Below are 13,861 nucleotides of genomic sequence, written 5' to 3'. Positions count from 1 at the left end.
GCTCTTGTGAACTGCAGAAAAACTGGCTGGAGGTCATATAAATATGTTATTTCTTTTTTATACAGAAAAGTTTTGTGTTTTAAAATGTCTTAAGTGAAAATAGATTAGATTTTAGACCTAGAAATCATATACTTGAAAAATGTTCTGCATATTGTCTCTAAATATGTAATATCTTACATCTTGAAAGAAAGTCACTGAAAACCCTTTAGGAATATTTATGTCATAAGGACTGATTGTGGGAGTAGATACATTGCAATTTAGATACAGTAGATATGCAACAATTTGCCTATATCTCCATGACTTTTTATTTTCCATTTGAAAAGAGGTATTCAGACTTAGAGCACAGACCTTCTGTTTTTCTGGCAGCATTTTGTTCTGTACTGACAAGTCATCATTTTCCCTCATTCCCCCCAATTGATATGGCTGAGAACAGCAACAAAGGCAAAGTAATCCTTAAAACAAACAGGAACATTTTGGGCACAAAATGAAAGAGCTTTTGTTTTAAAGTAAGGCTGAAAATTTGATAAATTTTGTAGATCTGAGTCTTTAGGCAAGGTTTGTGAGAACTTTAAATGTATTAATACAGAAGTACATGGTTGAAATAGCGAGGGTGGGAAATACATTTTCAGCTTCAACCTCTACACACAATTAATCATTTTGAATTTTAAAATTAAAACCATTTTAAATAAACAAGAGCTGTATAACTAAGTGGCCTTTGGAATGAATTGATGGTCACTAGTGCACACTTTACTGCAGTCTACATACTGCAGGAGAGAGGCAACAACATTTTGCAAAAACATTCTGACTGATAGACTTCAAACTCTATGTAGTTCACTTGAACTGTGTATTCTTCACAGTCCAAATTTTTAAACTAGCCTGAATTTTAAGAGCAATTTTCTGATTAAGATCCACTTCCTCCCAGCTGCTCTTAGAACCTTCCAGCCCTTTTGGAATTCAGAGCTTACAGACCTCTGATCTCTGACTGCATTTGTCAGCAAGCTGGGGGGCTCTTGTGTATTCCTCACGAGTTAGAATGCACAGGCCAATGTTTCTTGCTGAAAAGAATGATGCTTAACAGGTATTACCTTTCTGGGTAGTCCGGAGTGCAAAGAAAACCCAAACCTCCCTGTATCATCCGTGTAACCTCATGAGCACATAGGCTATAATGAACAGCAAAGTGATAATTTTCCCCTAATATTAATTCAAAAGTTTCTTTTTAATATTTAAAATGTCCTTGGGGTAATTTTCACATTTAATTGAGTGCATGCTATAGATGATTTTTTTTTTTGCATGATTAATTGCTGGTTTTTTAAATATTATCATGTGCCTCCCACTGGACAGATTTCTACGTGTTCAGTAACTTTTTCTAGTGCAAGAGCTTAAGACTGACATTAGCTGGGTTCCTGCCATTGTGACTCTTTCTAAATCAACAATATGTAACAGCTAGAAATGCAAGAAAATGAGTAATCAGAGCTTTACAATTTCTGTGAATAACATTTATCTTATTACAGGGAGTATAACCTCCCTCATCTGCCCTGACACAATGTGTTGCTTTGTTTCTCCAGTTCATTTCATGATGGATTGAATTAGTGCCATTTTCTGGATTGGATTATGATTTTTATTAAAAAGGAAACAAATCATTTGCATTTGATGATTTCTTGGCTTTAGCTTACTTCTCCCCTTAAACTACACTCATGGACGACAGCAAGATTTAAAGTAAGACAAATGTCCTCTTCCACCCTGGAGATTTGTTTTTAGTCTAAATAATTAATTGCAACACAGATTCTATTTCACAGCTGCTGCCATCAGTCTTTTTTTCACTTTTTTCACATAACAAATGGTATTTTTGAGAAATGGTTTACATAATGGATAGTCACTCCCAGATTTCTTCAGCTGAGCAGTATGAATTATGTATAAATAAATGGAGAATGCATATACTTTAAAAGGAGTCAGGACTTTCCACAGTAATGCTCCTCCTCAGCAGAAGACAAGCACCTCCATCTCCTAGGGAGGAGACCTTTCCCCCTTTGCTTTTTCCTTCTCCCCTGGCATAAGAGCAGCCAAACTTGCAATCTCCCTGAGGAAAGGAAAGCAAGTGCTGCTCTCACCTGGAAAAACAGCGAGGGGTGATGGTGTCAGCAGGAGCTCTGCTGACAGCCTTGATAACAGCTCAGGAGGTTTGTGTAATAAGCACAAGTGCTCTGCACAGCAGAAATGCACATGTGAGAGAAGGCATAAGATTTGCTAATGGCGTAATGAGCATAATTAACCCTGCAACACATTAATACACTATTTGAAATGCTTGCTTACTAGATAACAACAATGTTTTGGCATTGAGTGTCCTTGAAGGCAGATTGTTTTTTAAGGTCGTTAGGAAAACTGATGTTTGATAACTCTGTGACAGCTGACACTGTAACAGTGGAGTGATGTAAATTCAGTGTTAACAAGCACTCAATATTTTGAAAAAGATCTAATTTGCAATTACCACTTACAGGAGCACATGTACATCAGCCAAGTTAAGGGTAACCTAACCACATGTTTTGAGATGTAACTGCAGGAGCTGTTCCCACAGGTGAGGTCTCTGATCTGTCTCTTGGTTTATTGTTTACAAGCCAGAGAAACTGAGTGTATTTTGTTGAAAAGCTTACTTGATTTTGGCGAGAAAAAGCATTTATTACATATCAGGTTGTTCCTACTGTGAATACAGACAGCACTTCATTTCATAATTTCCATATGGCTGATCAGTAGGGTGAGTGCCCAGGTGCTCTTTGTCCAGAGTGTCTTTAACAACCAGTCATGGGCAGCCAACCATAGACTCATGCAGGAGAAGACCTGTAAGGGCATTGAGTCCAACCACCAACCCAGCACTGGCAGGTTCACCCCTGAACCATGTCCCTAAGCACCCTAACATAGCCATAACTCTACATGGTTTTGAACTCTTCAAAGGACAGTAATTCTACCACTTCCCTGGGCAGCCTATTCCAATACCTGATAATCCTTTCAGTGAAGAATCTTTTCCTAATATCCAGTTCATACTGTTGCCATCTTATCGCAAAAATTCCATACCTTCTCAGTGATTTTTTCATAGGCAGCTCCTCACAGCACGGCCAACAAAGACCAGCTCTCTCTCCTCACCCAGCTAACCCACTCTTTTGTAGCACTCTTCTTATTGGACACAGCTGTGGCCTGTTAAGGACAGGCCTGTTCCTAATCTTTGGTGATTGGTACAGCTGCAACTCCTCAGGTGTGACACTACCTTCTGTGCTATTTTCTTACATTCTATCCCTCCACACTAAACTACCCCTGATACTAATTGGAGTGATTTCCTCTTGCCCTGTCACTGGTTACCTGGAAGAAGAGACCAATCCCCATCCGTCTTCCTTCCAGGTAGTTTCCTAACAATTAAGTTGCCTGGTGTGCAGGACTTTCAGAATCTTCTGAGTTAATCTGTTATTTTAGATGGGACTGCCAAAACCTGAGACTGTCAAAAACACTTGTGCCCAGTCTCCAGAAAGTCTGAACCAGGTATGAACACATCTAGGTCCATCTGCATAAACTGAGGCTGATAAATCAATTTTCTATGAAAGCTAATAAGCAGTTACCATGCTGAGGAAAACCACATTTCATCTTTATGAATTATGTGCCAACAGACCAACATCTGAAAAACAGTATTAGTACAGATGAAAACCAATGTTAACCAGAAACAACAATAAATTAAAGAAAAACGTATGCAAATAAATTTGAATAGGCTTGGCAGTACCTGCATTTTTTCCTGAAGATATAACACTAAAATATTGAACTTCCAGTTTCCATAGCAATGTGTCAGTAGTGCTCACAGAAAGTAAAAAAAGACCATCATTTTCTCTCAGTAAAACAAATTCCCAAGGAAATAAGAACAGATGGAGGAAAACAGAAACATCTTGAAATTATTCTCATTATTTAAGGATGGAAGAACTTCATAAGTTTTAGGGGACTGGTTTTAATAAACACCTTAACGTCTGAAGTCTCCTTTGTGTCTTATGCAAACCAACACAACTCTCAGATGTCAATATCAACACAGGTTTCCATCATCTGGTTTATTCTTCTTACCAGTATCTCAGTCTGGATAATTTTTGGGCTCTCCCATTCAAGGGAGGGATAAGGAAGTCAAACAAGTCCAGCAGATGGTCTCTGAGGTTTTGGGGAGTTAGGGCACTTGATGTGTGAGGAGAGAGGGGACTCTGGGATTGTCCATCCTGGAGAAGGAAAGGCTGAGGGTGGCAGGGGGGGGATGTGGTCCCTCATTGATGAGGGGGCCTAAGGAGAAGGACCCAGGCTCTTCTCAGAGATGCTCATGCTACAACAGGAAATTCTGATGGATATGTGAGAAAAAATCCAAATCACCTTGGATGTGTGCCTGAGAGTCTGTGGAACTGGGGGGTATTCAGCACTCAGGGTGGACAGGCCCTTGATCTGCCTTTGAACTGTGCAGGATGTTGGACTGGATGTAGAGGGCCTTTCCAACCTAAGCTGCTCTGTAACACTCTGTACCTTTATTCCTGAGGTGATTTAACAGGCACTTCCATCTTCATCTTTCTGTCACAAGGCTCAGTGGAAGGACCCAGCAATGGAAAGATGATCAAAGCATCCCAGGACAGCAGGGCCAGGACAATGGCCTGACTTAGATGAGCTCTTTGGCATCTTATCCTTATCTCAGCTAGCTCCATGCAGATCTCCCAACCGGGAAATTCTCCAGATTCTTTCTCTTCTCCCTCTTTATAATCTATCACTGCTTGTGGATGACAGCCAGATGACACCTGTGGAAGTTAAGGTTCCTAACATCATTTGACCATGTTGCTGACCCAGCAAAGACCCCAGCTGATGTAAGTTAGCTCTGAAGATGTCATTGCAAAGCCTGAGACTGCTTCCTACCTCTCAAGTCCTCTTTTAGAGCATAAATAAAGATGAGATTCAGTTCCTCAAGAAAGAGGCTTTTTCTTTGCAGTGCCAGTACCTGGGTACAGGCAGGGGCTGTGCAAATGAGTAACCCCATCAGGAAGGAGTGGATGCATTAATAAACTCAAATGATTAATCTCACTGCAGGAGTTGGATTGTCTGGCTGCTACAGACATTGTGACACTCAGTGTCTGAACACATTCAAAAGATCATCTTACAGAAGATGGGACAAAAAGGAAAACAAAGGGCCTTTCACAGGCCATTTTCTGACTTCCCAATAGTGTATCTACAGTGCAGATGGTTGATAGGTACTGTGAAGACCAAATATTTCTTTTTATGATCTATTATAAGGATGCACATTCAACACTTGAAATCTGCTATTTCAGCTCTACTATACATCATTTAATAAAGTGATGAGCTTAAATAAAAAAGAATGCTAAAAATCAGAAAAAAAAATCCACATAGTATTTCCATTGTCCTGACCTAAATTTTGTATTATCCTTGGAAATGTGCAGGTCCAACATAACTGGAGTTTCATTGCTATTGTAGCATGTATTCTGGCTTGGGGACGGTACAGGAACGACTGAGAGCCCTTCCCTAACCTGAGGGTAGTAGGAACAGCCCTTGGTCCAGCTACACACGTGAGTATCACTCAACATGCTGCTGCAGTTTGCAGTAAATGTGTCAGGTGTCAAAAATAAGTCCTTGATTTTTTTTTTTTTTCAGAAGTATGTTTGCTACAGGTGCAGGTGGCCTGAAGAAGTGTCTCTTTATGTAAATATTTGACTATATTTGACTAGCAATGCCAGTTGTTTCAGAGAGAGTTTCTGCCTCTGCCTGTGGGGAATCCAGGTGTCATTATAATATGAATATCACCAAATTGCTCTCTTCAATGAGCATCATGAAACTCTGGATTTTACATGTGTGATCAGATAAAACAGTGATTATCTAAGTTTGATTATCAGTGTGGGATTTTTTTCATACCTGAAAGTGAAACTGTGCAGAACTGGGTATGAACCTCAGAGGCTCAAAAGTAAGATAACACTTACAGAGGTGCTTTGCAAAAGGAAAGCCAGCCCTTGTACTAAAGGAGGATAATCCAGTACAACCATTCTGTGAAATGCAGCCTTTGGTAGGGACAGGGTATCTGCAAAATATTTATAATAAATTGAACTTAGAAAATTAAATTAACTCTTCAGAGTGAAATTGCTAAATCTAAACAAGCAAACACATGACAGCCAACATGAACTCTCAAGTGCAGAACAGATAAAGATCCCTTGGTAAGATGAGTTTTCTGAATAATCTTTTAACTCTTAAGAGGCCTCATTGGTTTCAGTGGGATGACTCCTGGAGTGCCCTCAGTAAAGGTGTTGGAATCTGGCCCTCTCCAAGAGAAGTTTGGGAAGTGTTCAAACTGATAGGGGAAAACCCTTCACAGGACACAGAGGAAATTTAAAATAGGTGAAAACCAAGCAAGATCACTCCCTGAGGAGCTGCAGCAGCAGTTGTGTGGGTAAGTACCACAGACTTAACATGGGCAGCAACAAGCACTGGTAAGTGTCTAAGAATTAGCACCAGTACCTCAGGCTAGATGTGTGATTGTAAGGTGTGATTGGAAGAGGAGCTGCTTTCTGAGTTAGAAGTTATACAGGGAAGGAAGAGATGAAACTAAAATAAAAGATGAAAAACACAAGAGAAGCAGGAATGACAGAGAGAGAGAAGGAAGGGGGAAATATATTGATATGAGAGAACAACTGAACAATGGCAGAATTCCTTTTTCCTTTGTGGTCTACATCTTATCTGAAAACATGTTTTTTGTGTTATTAACTCTTCTGGAAGGCAGCATTATCTCCACCCATGTCCACCAAAAAGGTTTCAGACCAGAACCTTCAATGGCAAAGAGCAGACATCTCTGGGGTCCAAATTCATTTAGGGTTGTCCAAACAAACCAAAAGAGAGCAGGCTTTTAGTACACTTTTTAACACCAATTGGGGTAGAGCAGGAGCCTGGGCCCAGAGCTAAAATTCTTCTTGCTGGGCACAGGGCAGCTGCATCCTGACTGTGTGTGGTGCAGCAAGCAGTGCCCCCAGTCTTAGCACTTTGCCTGCTTTCTTCACTGTAACTTTAATAATATTATCCTTTTCTAAAATGAAAAAGCCCAGGAAGAGATCAATTATGTATTTATTTCAATAAAAAAATTGCAATCCAGATAATAATTGTATTTTGTCTAATTTGCAGTGGCATATTAAACAGTGACAGTGATCATTAGGAAAAAATCCACTTGATGTTGAATTCAAAACAAAAATTTAGTTACTAATCTCTGCACCTGCGTCTCAAATTTTATTCACACTTAGTTGAAAATGTTCAGTCATTATGATGTTTATAAAAGACAAACTGTTCTTGAATGATTTCTCTAATATGTTCACTTACAAAAGGCTTATTCAATGCCAACACAAAGTACACACTTCCTGAAAGATGGAAAACTGGGGCAAATACTTGCAAGCACTTGCCTTCACATTTGTGGCTTGGCAACATCAAAAAGATTTGTCCTGTAAAGTGATGCTCTGCTGAATTTGGGCCTGGTACAGGGTACACCTCTTGCCTTGCTCATTCACAGATCTTAACAGTTTTATTTCTAATGCCTCTAATCTTGGAAGACCAACACAAGGAGGTGATGCTGGAAGTGGGTTGCACACCTGCAGCCTGGTCTCTGGAGGACTTGAGGACCTTGTCAGCAGCTTGTCACAGCTCATCAGGCTGAGGGTGGCTGGAGCCCCAGCATGTGCATGTGGAGAAAGCAGAGGTCAAGGGATCAGCTCCATGGGAATAATGTAAATCAGGTGGCTGTGGCACTGATCAGCTCCATGGGAATAATGTAAATCAGGTGGCTGTGGCACTGATTACAATAGGTAATTTCTAAGCTGAATGTCCTGTGTGTCATGACATCTGGGAACAGTTGTTGCACACTGAATCCAGCACAACCCTCTACTGCTCTGGCTGTCAATGGGATTATTGATCATTTAAATGTAAAACAGTGCCTAGGAGCCATTGGCATAGCAGGAAGGAAAGGCTGCCTGGGAGCTGCTGCCTTCCTGAGCTCCTTAGCCAGCCCTTAGTGTGGGCACTGTTCAATCAGCTGATTGCTCAGGAGAGAAAGCATGAAGGTCTCCCACAGCTGGGAGCAAAAGAGGGCAGAACTGTGCTTTTCCCTGACTCATGTGGGTAAAAGGGTTAAAATCTGAGCTCTTATACAGCCCAAAGGATTATTCACTAAACTTCTAAGTAAATTGACATCATCACATTTCTTAGCTTCTTTACAGCTATTTTTTCACTTATGTGTTTGTTCAAGTTCATCAAGCTAGGTGTAAAGAAGAGGGACTGGTGATGAGTAGACTATATTTAAGCATCACAAGAACCAGACTTCAACACTTCAGCTGCTGTGGCCACCCAGCAGCTCTGCCCCAGTCTCCTCCTTTGCTCTCCTCCCTCCCTTCCTGGGTATGGCCCCAACAACCTGGGCAAATATGGGAGTTTTTGATCTTGGGAACATAGGAAGGAAGAGGGGGCATGGCCCTCTGTTCCCAGAACAGAGGAAGAAGCTGGTTGCAACCAGGATCAGGTGTATTAATATGTGCCTTTGGCACAGGACTCTGCCATGAAAACCAAGCAGGAAACGCCAAAGACTCATTTCTTTTCAAGTGGTGCAGCCAGGCAGGAATCTGACTTTAAAACAGGATTCTTCAGTTGACAAACCTCCCTTCCAAAACTTGTTTTTCCATCTCCCTTTGCTGCACTGGTGCTGTGGGCTGCACAGTGGGTGCTGTGCCCTGGAGCTGAGGCACTCACAGTCCTCAGGAGGGAGGATTCCCCAGCTCTGTCATTTTGCATGAACACACGGGAGTTCTGAGTAAAAAGGTGTTGAAGTTTGGCTCTCTTTGCCTTTAAAAGGCTTTGAACTGGTATGTTTATTTGTCTCAAAGCCTTGTGCTTCTCAAACAGGAACTGTGCCAAACTTTTCCCACTTATTAGCCTTGCCTAACCATTTTGAAAACTTCTCTGTAGATTGTACCTATTGCTGTGAATTACATTCCTCAATTATTAATTTCTGCCATCAATCACACTTTATCTTTTGCAGAGCTGAAGAAGTATCTTGTCACTTCTTGTATGGAATAGTACACCAATTAAATTTGATATACTGCTATATATTACATCCAGTTAAATTTAATGCACAGGGTATAATTTTCACTTCTCAAAGCTTTAGGAATAAAATCAAATACATTTTCATTGGTAAATGATAGGTTAAGCAGAACCTCCACAACACTAGGTGTAAAAGAAGGCAGACATGATTCCTTTCACTGGTTTGTGACAGCCAAGATACTGAAGTGTGGAGATAGTGTTGGGTAATTTTCATGATAATTTGAAATTATTGCACATTATACTCTCACTTTCACTCACCACAATGACTGTGCTGGAATAAAGTACAATTTCTTTTCACTGTAAAACACAGGCCTTTTTTTAGAATTTGACTTGTGTTTATACTGCATTTCTTTAAATTCTCCTCTCCTTCTCTGCTCCTACACCTAAATCTCCATTTTTATATTTTCCCTTCTTCCAGAGGTTTCCTTCTGAGGGAACATATAACCTTTTTAAAATTTGTATCTGGACACAGAGAGGAATAAGAATTTCCATTAATATCAGTCTCATGTGTAGTCTACCATTATGAATTCTGTCAGCTTCTCCAGCTACTCAGCCCTTGGATCTAAGGACAGAAAGCAAAATGTGAATACAGAAGAAAGACAACAAATATACTGCAATGACACAAACTGTTACATGATAATATAAGAAGTCTTTGTGAAAATGAATGGCTAAAATAGAATCTTTTAGAACAAAAGAGAACTGCAATGAGAATCACAGAGCTGAGATGAGCATCTTGGCATATCTATAATTCTCCCTTTGTCAAGATATTGCTGAATGGTGCAAAACAGATGCAGAACATGGGCATTAACCTCCTCATAGATTTCCATATGTACTGACCACTGCTGAAAAGCATTTTTTCTTTGAAACAGGGGTGCAGATTATGATTCTAGAAAAAAATCCCCTGAGATTTCTTCCTTTATTTTAGATTACTTTCCTGAAGGCAAGAAAGCAGTTTGGTGCTATCCTCAGGAACCACATATTAAAAAGAAAACATAATGTCTTGGAACTGTGTGGGGTTTTTAAAATTATCTCTGGGAATACTTATATTCAGTTGGTGGATCTTATGCATAAGCACAACTCTGCTGGTACCTTGAATCCCATGGGCCTGTGGTCAGACACACCAGAAACTTTTGGTGCTTTTGCCACTTTCCCTGAGCCCTTTCAGATGTGGCTCTTGCTGAGCCTTCCCCAGGGAGCTGAGCCATGACATCACTGCAGTGCCTAGGCCTGCATCCTGCTCATAAAACAATTCAAGGTCTTTAGAATAAAATAAATGTGTTATTTGGATGTGCCTTTTGAATGGTTATAGTTCAAAGTTTTGTTTTCTCTCGTTATGGCATTTACATAAGATCAGAAAAACCTTTGCAACTGATTATCCACAGAGTGGTGAAGAGGCAATCCCCTAAAGTCAAATGCAGAAAAGCTGCAGGTGGTAAAAGAATTGGGGATTGGGAAAAAGGCACAACTTTATGTGGCAAAATGAGTTGCAGTGAAATCCTCTTCCCCCATTTCCTCCCATTCCAAACCACGACATTCATCCAAAATCCTTAATAGGGAAGAAAATCACCAGGCCCTGAAATAGCTGGCAGAAAATTCTGTCAGTTAATATGCTACTAGGGAAATAAACTGTTAATATATGAGTGGTCACTGATATCATTTTTAGAGGTGCTCAGGATAAAGGCTTTCACTGAGGTAACACACACAAAACCAGAAAATATGTATGGAGTGAAAGAAGGTGAAACATGGCTACAAAATTACCGTGAGAAGGAGATAACGCTGTGACCCACTTAAAACTAAATCAACTAATGGAAAGAGGTGACAAAAAATGAGTTAACAAGCAGCAAGAGAGGATTTTAGACAACACACTACCAGATCTAGGTTAAACAACATATGGTGTCTGTCAGGCAGCTGCTTATTGAAGCAGGGTTATAATAGGGTGATCAATCATATAGATCTGAAAAGAATTACTACAGTGAAAAACTACAAGTGGGATCAGAATGTGCATTGAAAGGCTTAAGTGTGCCTGATATAAATGAATTTATTTCAAAATAAATTTTAGATAGAGTTAAAAATTGTTGTTACTTCCATCTAGCAGATGGTTTAGGATAAAAATAACATAGTCACCTCCCGAACACACAACCTAGTCAGATGAGATTGACACTATCTATATTTTAAAACCATAATCTTACAAAAGAAAAATGTAAGCCTTTTTCAGTGTCTCATAAGCCTCAGTAACCTCTAGAGAAATCCAAAGTAAGTTTTGTACTCATATGTAACCCTCAAAATCCAGTAATATCATGTTTCCATGGTACAGGAGGGCAAAGAAACAAAAGGATGTGGGAGGGGGTCTTTGTGGCTGAATTATAAATTAAGAGGAACATCTGGGAGCATCTGGGAGCTCTTGGAGAAACAAAATTCACTGTGCAAGTGACTAATGCTGATCCCAGAAGCAGGCAATACATGCACTACATCTTGCTAACCTTTATTTCTCGGAAAGTGAGTTTGGCGAAGCATCAGATTTCAGTATGTACCTCATAACAGAGTCTGTTCCATTGATTCCTGTTCCCAGTTTTGATTTAATTTGCAATATTACATGGCCTTTAAAAATTCAGGATTTAACTTGATGATTTAATACCAGATCACTGGGTATTACCTATCAATGGATTTTTCACACTAAGAGTGAATCTGTTACTCCTAGTTGTTGGCAATAATTTATGTAAGGAAAAAAAGTCTACAGAGCTCCAGAAACTTTTCCAAAAGTATTTTTTCTTCACATACTGGTGCTTCAATTCACTGACTAACTCACTTCTTGAAAAATTGCTAGATTGGAAAAAAAATTTTCCTTGTCTTCTGTGAACTAAAACCCATGTGAGTGGAACAGCTAGAGCCTAGAAGGCAATAAACTCTCCTGCATCTCAGTTTCCAGGTTTATTTAACTGTGAACATTTTTTGAGAGGTCGTAAAAACTCATTTGTAAAACCTCAGAAGCAAGTGCTTCTGTTTGTATATGTGTGTGTGTGTGTATACATGAATAGATGTTTTGTAGCCCTCTCAAATAACTTTATTGCACATTTTTCTGCTTTTCATTACAGCTGCACTTTTAAGACAGTTTTAAGAGTTGCAGATCAGGGGCATTTTCAATGTGAATACATAACTGATCATAGATAACCTGTATGTCTTTTTTCACCTCAAAAGAAGATAAAAATTACAATACCCAGTACTTTAAATATAGACATATTTGTGGAAACATCTTTCTGATACAATGGAGATTTTATAACTGTGGATAATCAGTGGCTACCTGCATATGGTCAAATTTCTTGCCATGAAGGCAGCTGAAACAGAGGTATCTTGAGTGTGCAATTACACCAGTTTGGGCTATTAAACTCATTTAAATACAATTAATTCATTAAATGGAACCAGTTTAATTTGGAAACAAATAATTTAATTGCTTTGGTAAAGATTAGGGCAGACATGACTCTGTGAGCTCATCAAAGGAATCAAAAAGAGATTCTGAGCTGAGCCAACAGCACAGAGTGGATTCAGCCAGGACTCTGAGGCTGTCACAGCAGCACAATCACCAGCAGGACCAGTAGGAAGAGCAGGATGAGGACAGGGTGCTAAATGGTGCTAAATGGTGCTAAATGGTAAATGGTGATATTTCAGTAAGGGATTGGGTTTTTGTGGAAGGCAAACAGGGATCACTGGAACCCATTCTGAAAATATCAGATGAGAAGAAGCTCCTGGTAACTCTTCATTGGGCATCTGTCATGGCTTTATCTGGATTACTTAAACCCTTGTGGGTTAAACCCCCAGTTCTTAGATTCTGTTTTGATGGAAATTGTCCTAAATGTACTACTTATAAATACCTACTGAGATTCATAAGTTATATTAATATTTTGTACAAAATTCTAGTACAAAAATGGGCATCGGATCTTCACTCATCACCAGTTATAGTAGACAATTATCTTCTTTCATCCTCAAACCCATGAAAGGCTTAAAGTCTAATAAATTAGACTTTTAAAAACATTAAATCCTGGAGTTCAGTTATTGATCTAACAGTAAAATGACAAAAAATCTAGTCTAAGTAATTGCAAATTACCCCAAACATGTAAACATATCTATTTAGTTTGAACAATCCAGTGCAAATTTTAGTCAGCTCATTTATTTATTATTTATTACATTTATTTTTGTGTTTGTTTTTTTTAATGTGTTATTTTGATTGAAAACTATTTCATAATTTTAGAATCTGGGTGGCCCAATTAATGAAGATCAAAAAAAAGCATTTGACACCCACCACTTTCACTGCTTCCAGAGAGGACTAACATCAGCCTTGTGGCTAAAGCTGTCTGTAAGGGGAACCACAACTAATATGACCCATTAGAGAGAGATCCTAACAGAGAAAAGATACAAAACTTAATGGGACCTGTGTTTTAGGACCAAAAAAAAGATGTATCATGCTTGATAGAACTCTTCCACTGGGCAATTTGCTACAAAATCATTCCCAAGTTTTAATTCACCAAAATAATCAGTATTGATACCCATTATAACATCTAGTTACTAAGACTTGTGGAAATGAGCCCTTCCTTCTGGAAACATCTTTTACCACTAATCTATTCTGTAACAAAACCCACCAATCATTTGGAATTGGATACTTCAAGGCCTTTTGAATAAGTTCTGTTTTATGAAATCAAAAAGGAAATGCTGATAACATAACAAAGTCCTTCTCTTT

Source organism: Agelaius phoeniceus, chromosome 4 (genome assembly GCF_051311805.1).
Source record: "Agelaius phoeniceus isolate bAgePho1 chromosome 4, bAgePho1.hap1, whole genome shotgun sequence".
Taxonomy (NCBI): domain Eukaryota; kingdom Metazoa; phylum Chordata; class Aves; order Passeriformes; family Icteridae; genus Agelaius; species Agelaius phoeniceus.
Note: the sequence above shows the minus strand (reverse complement) of the source record.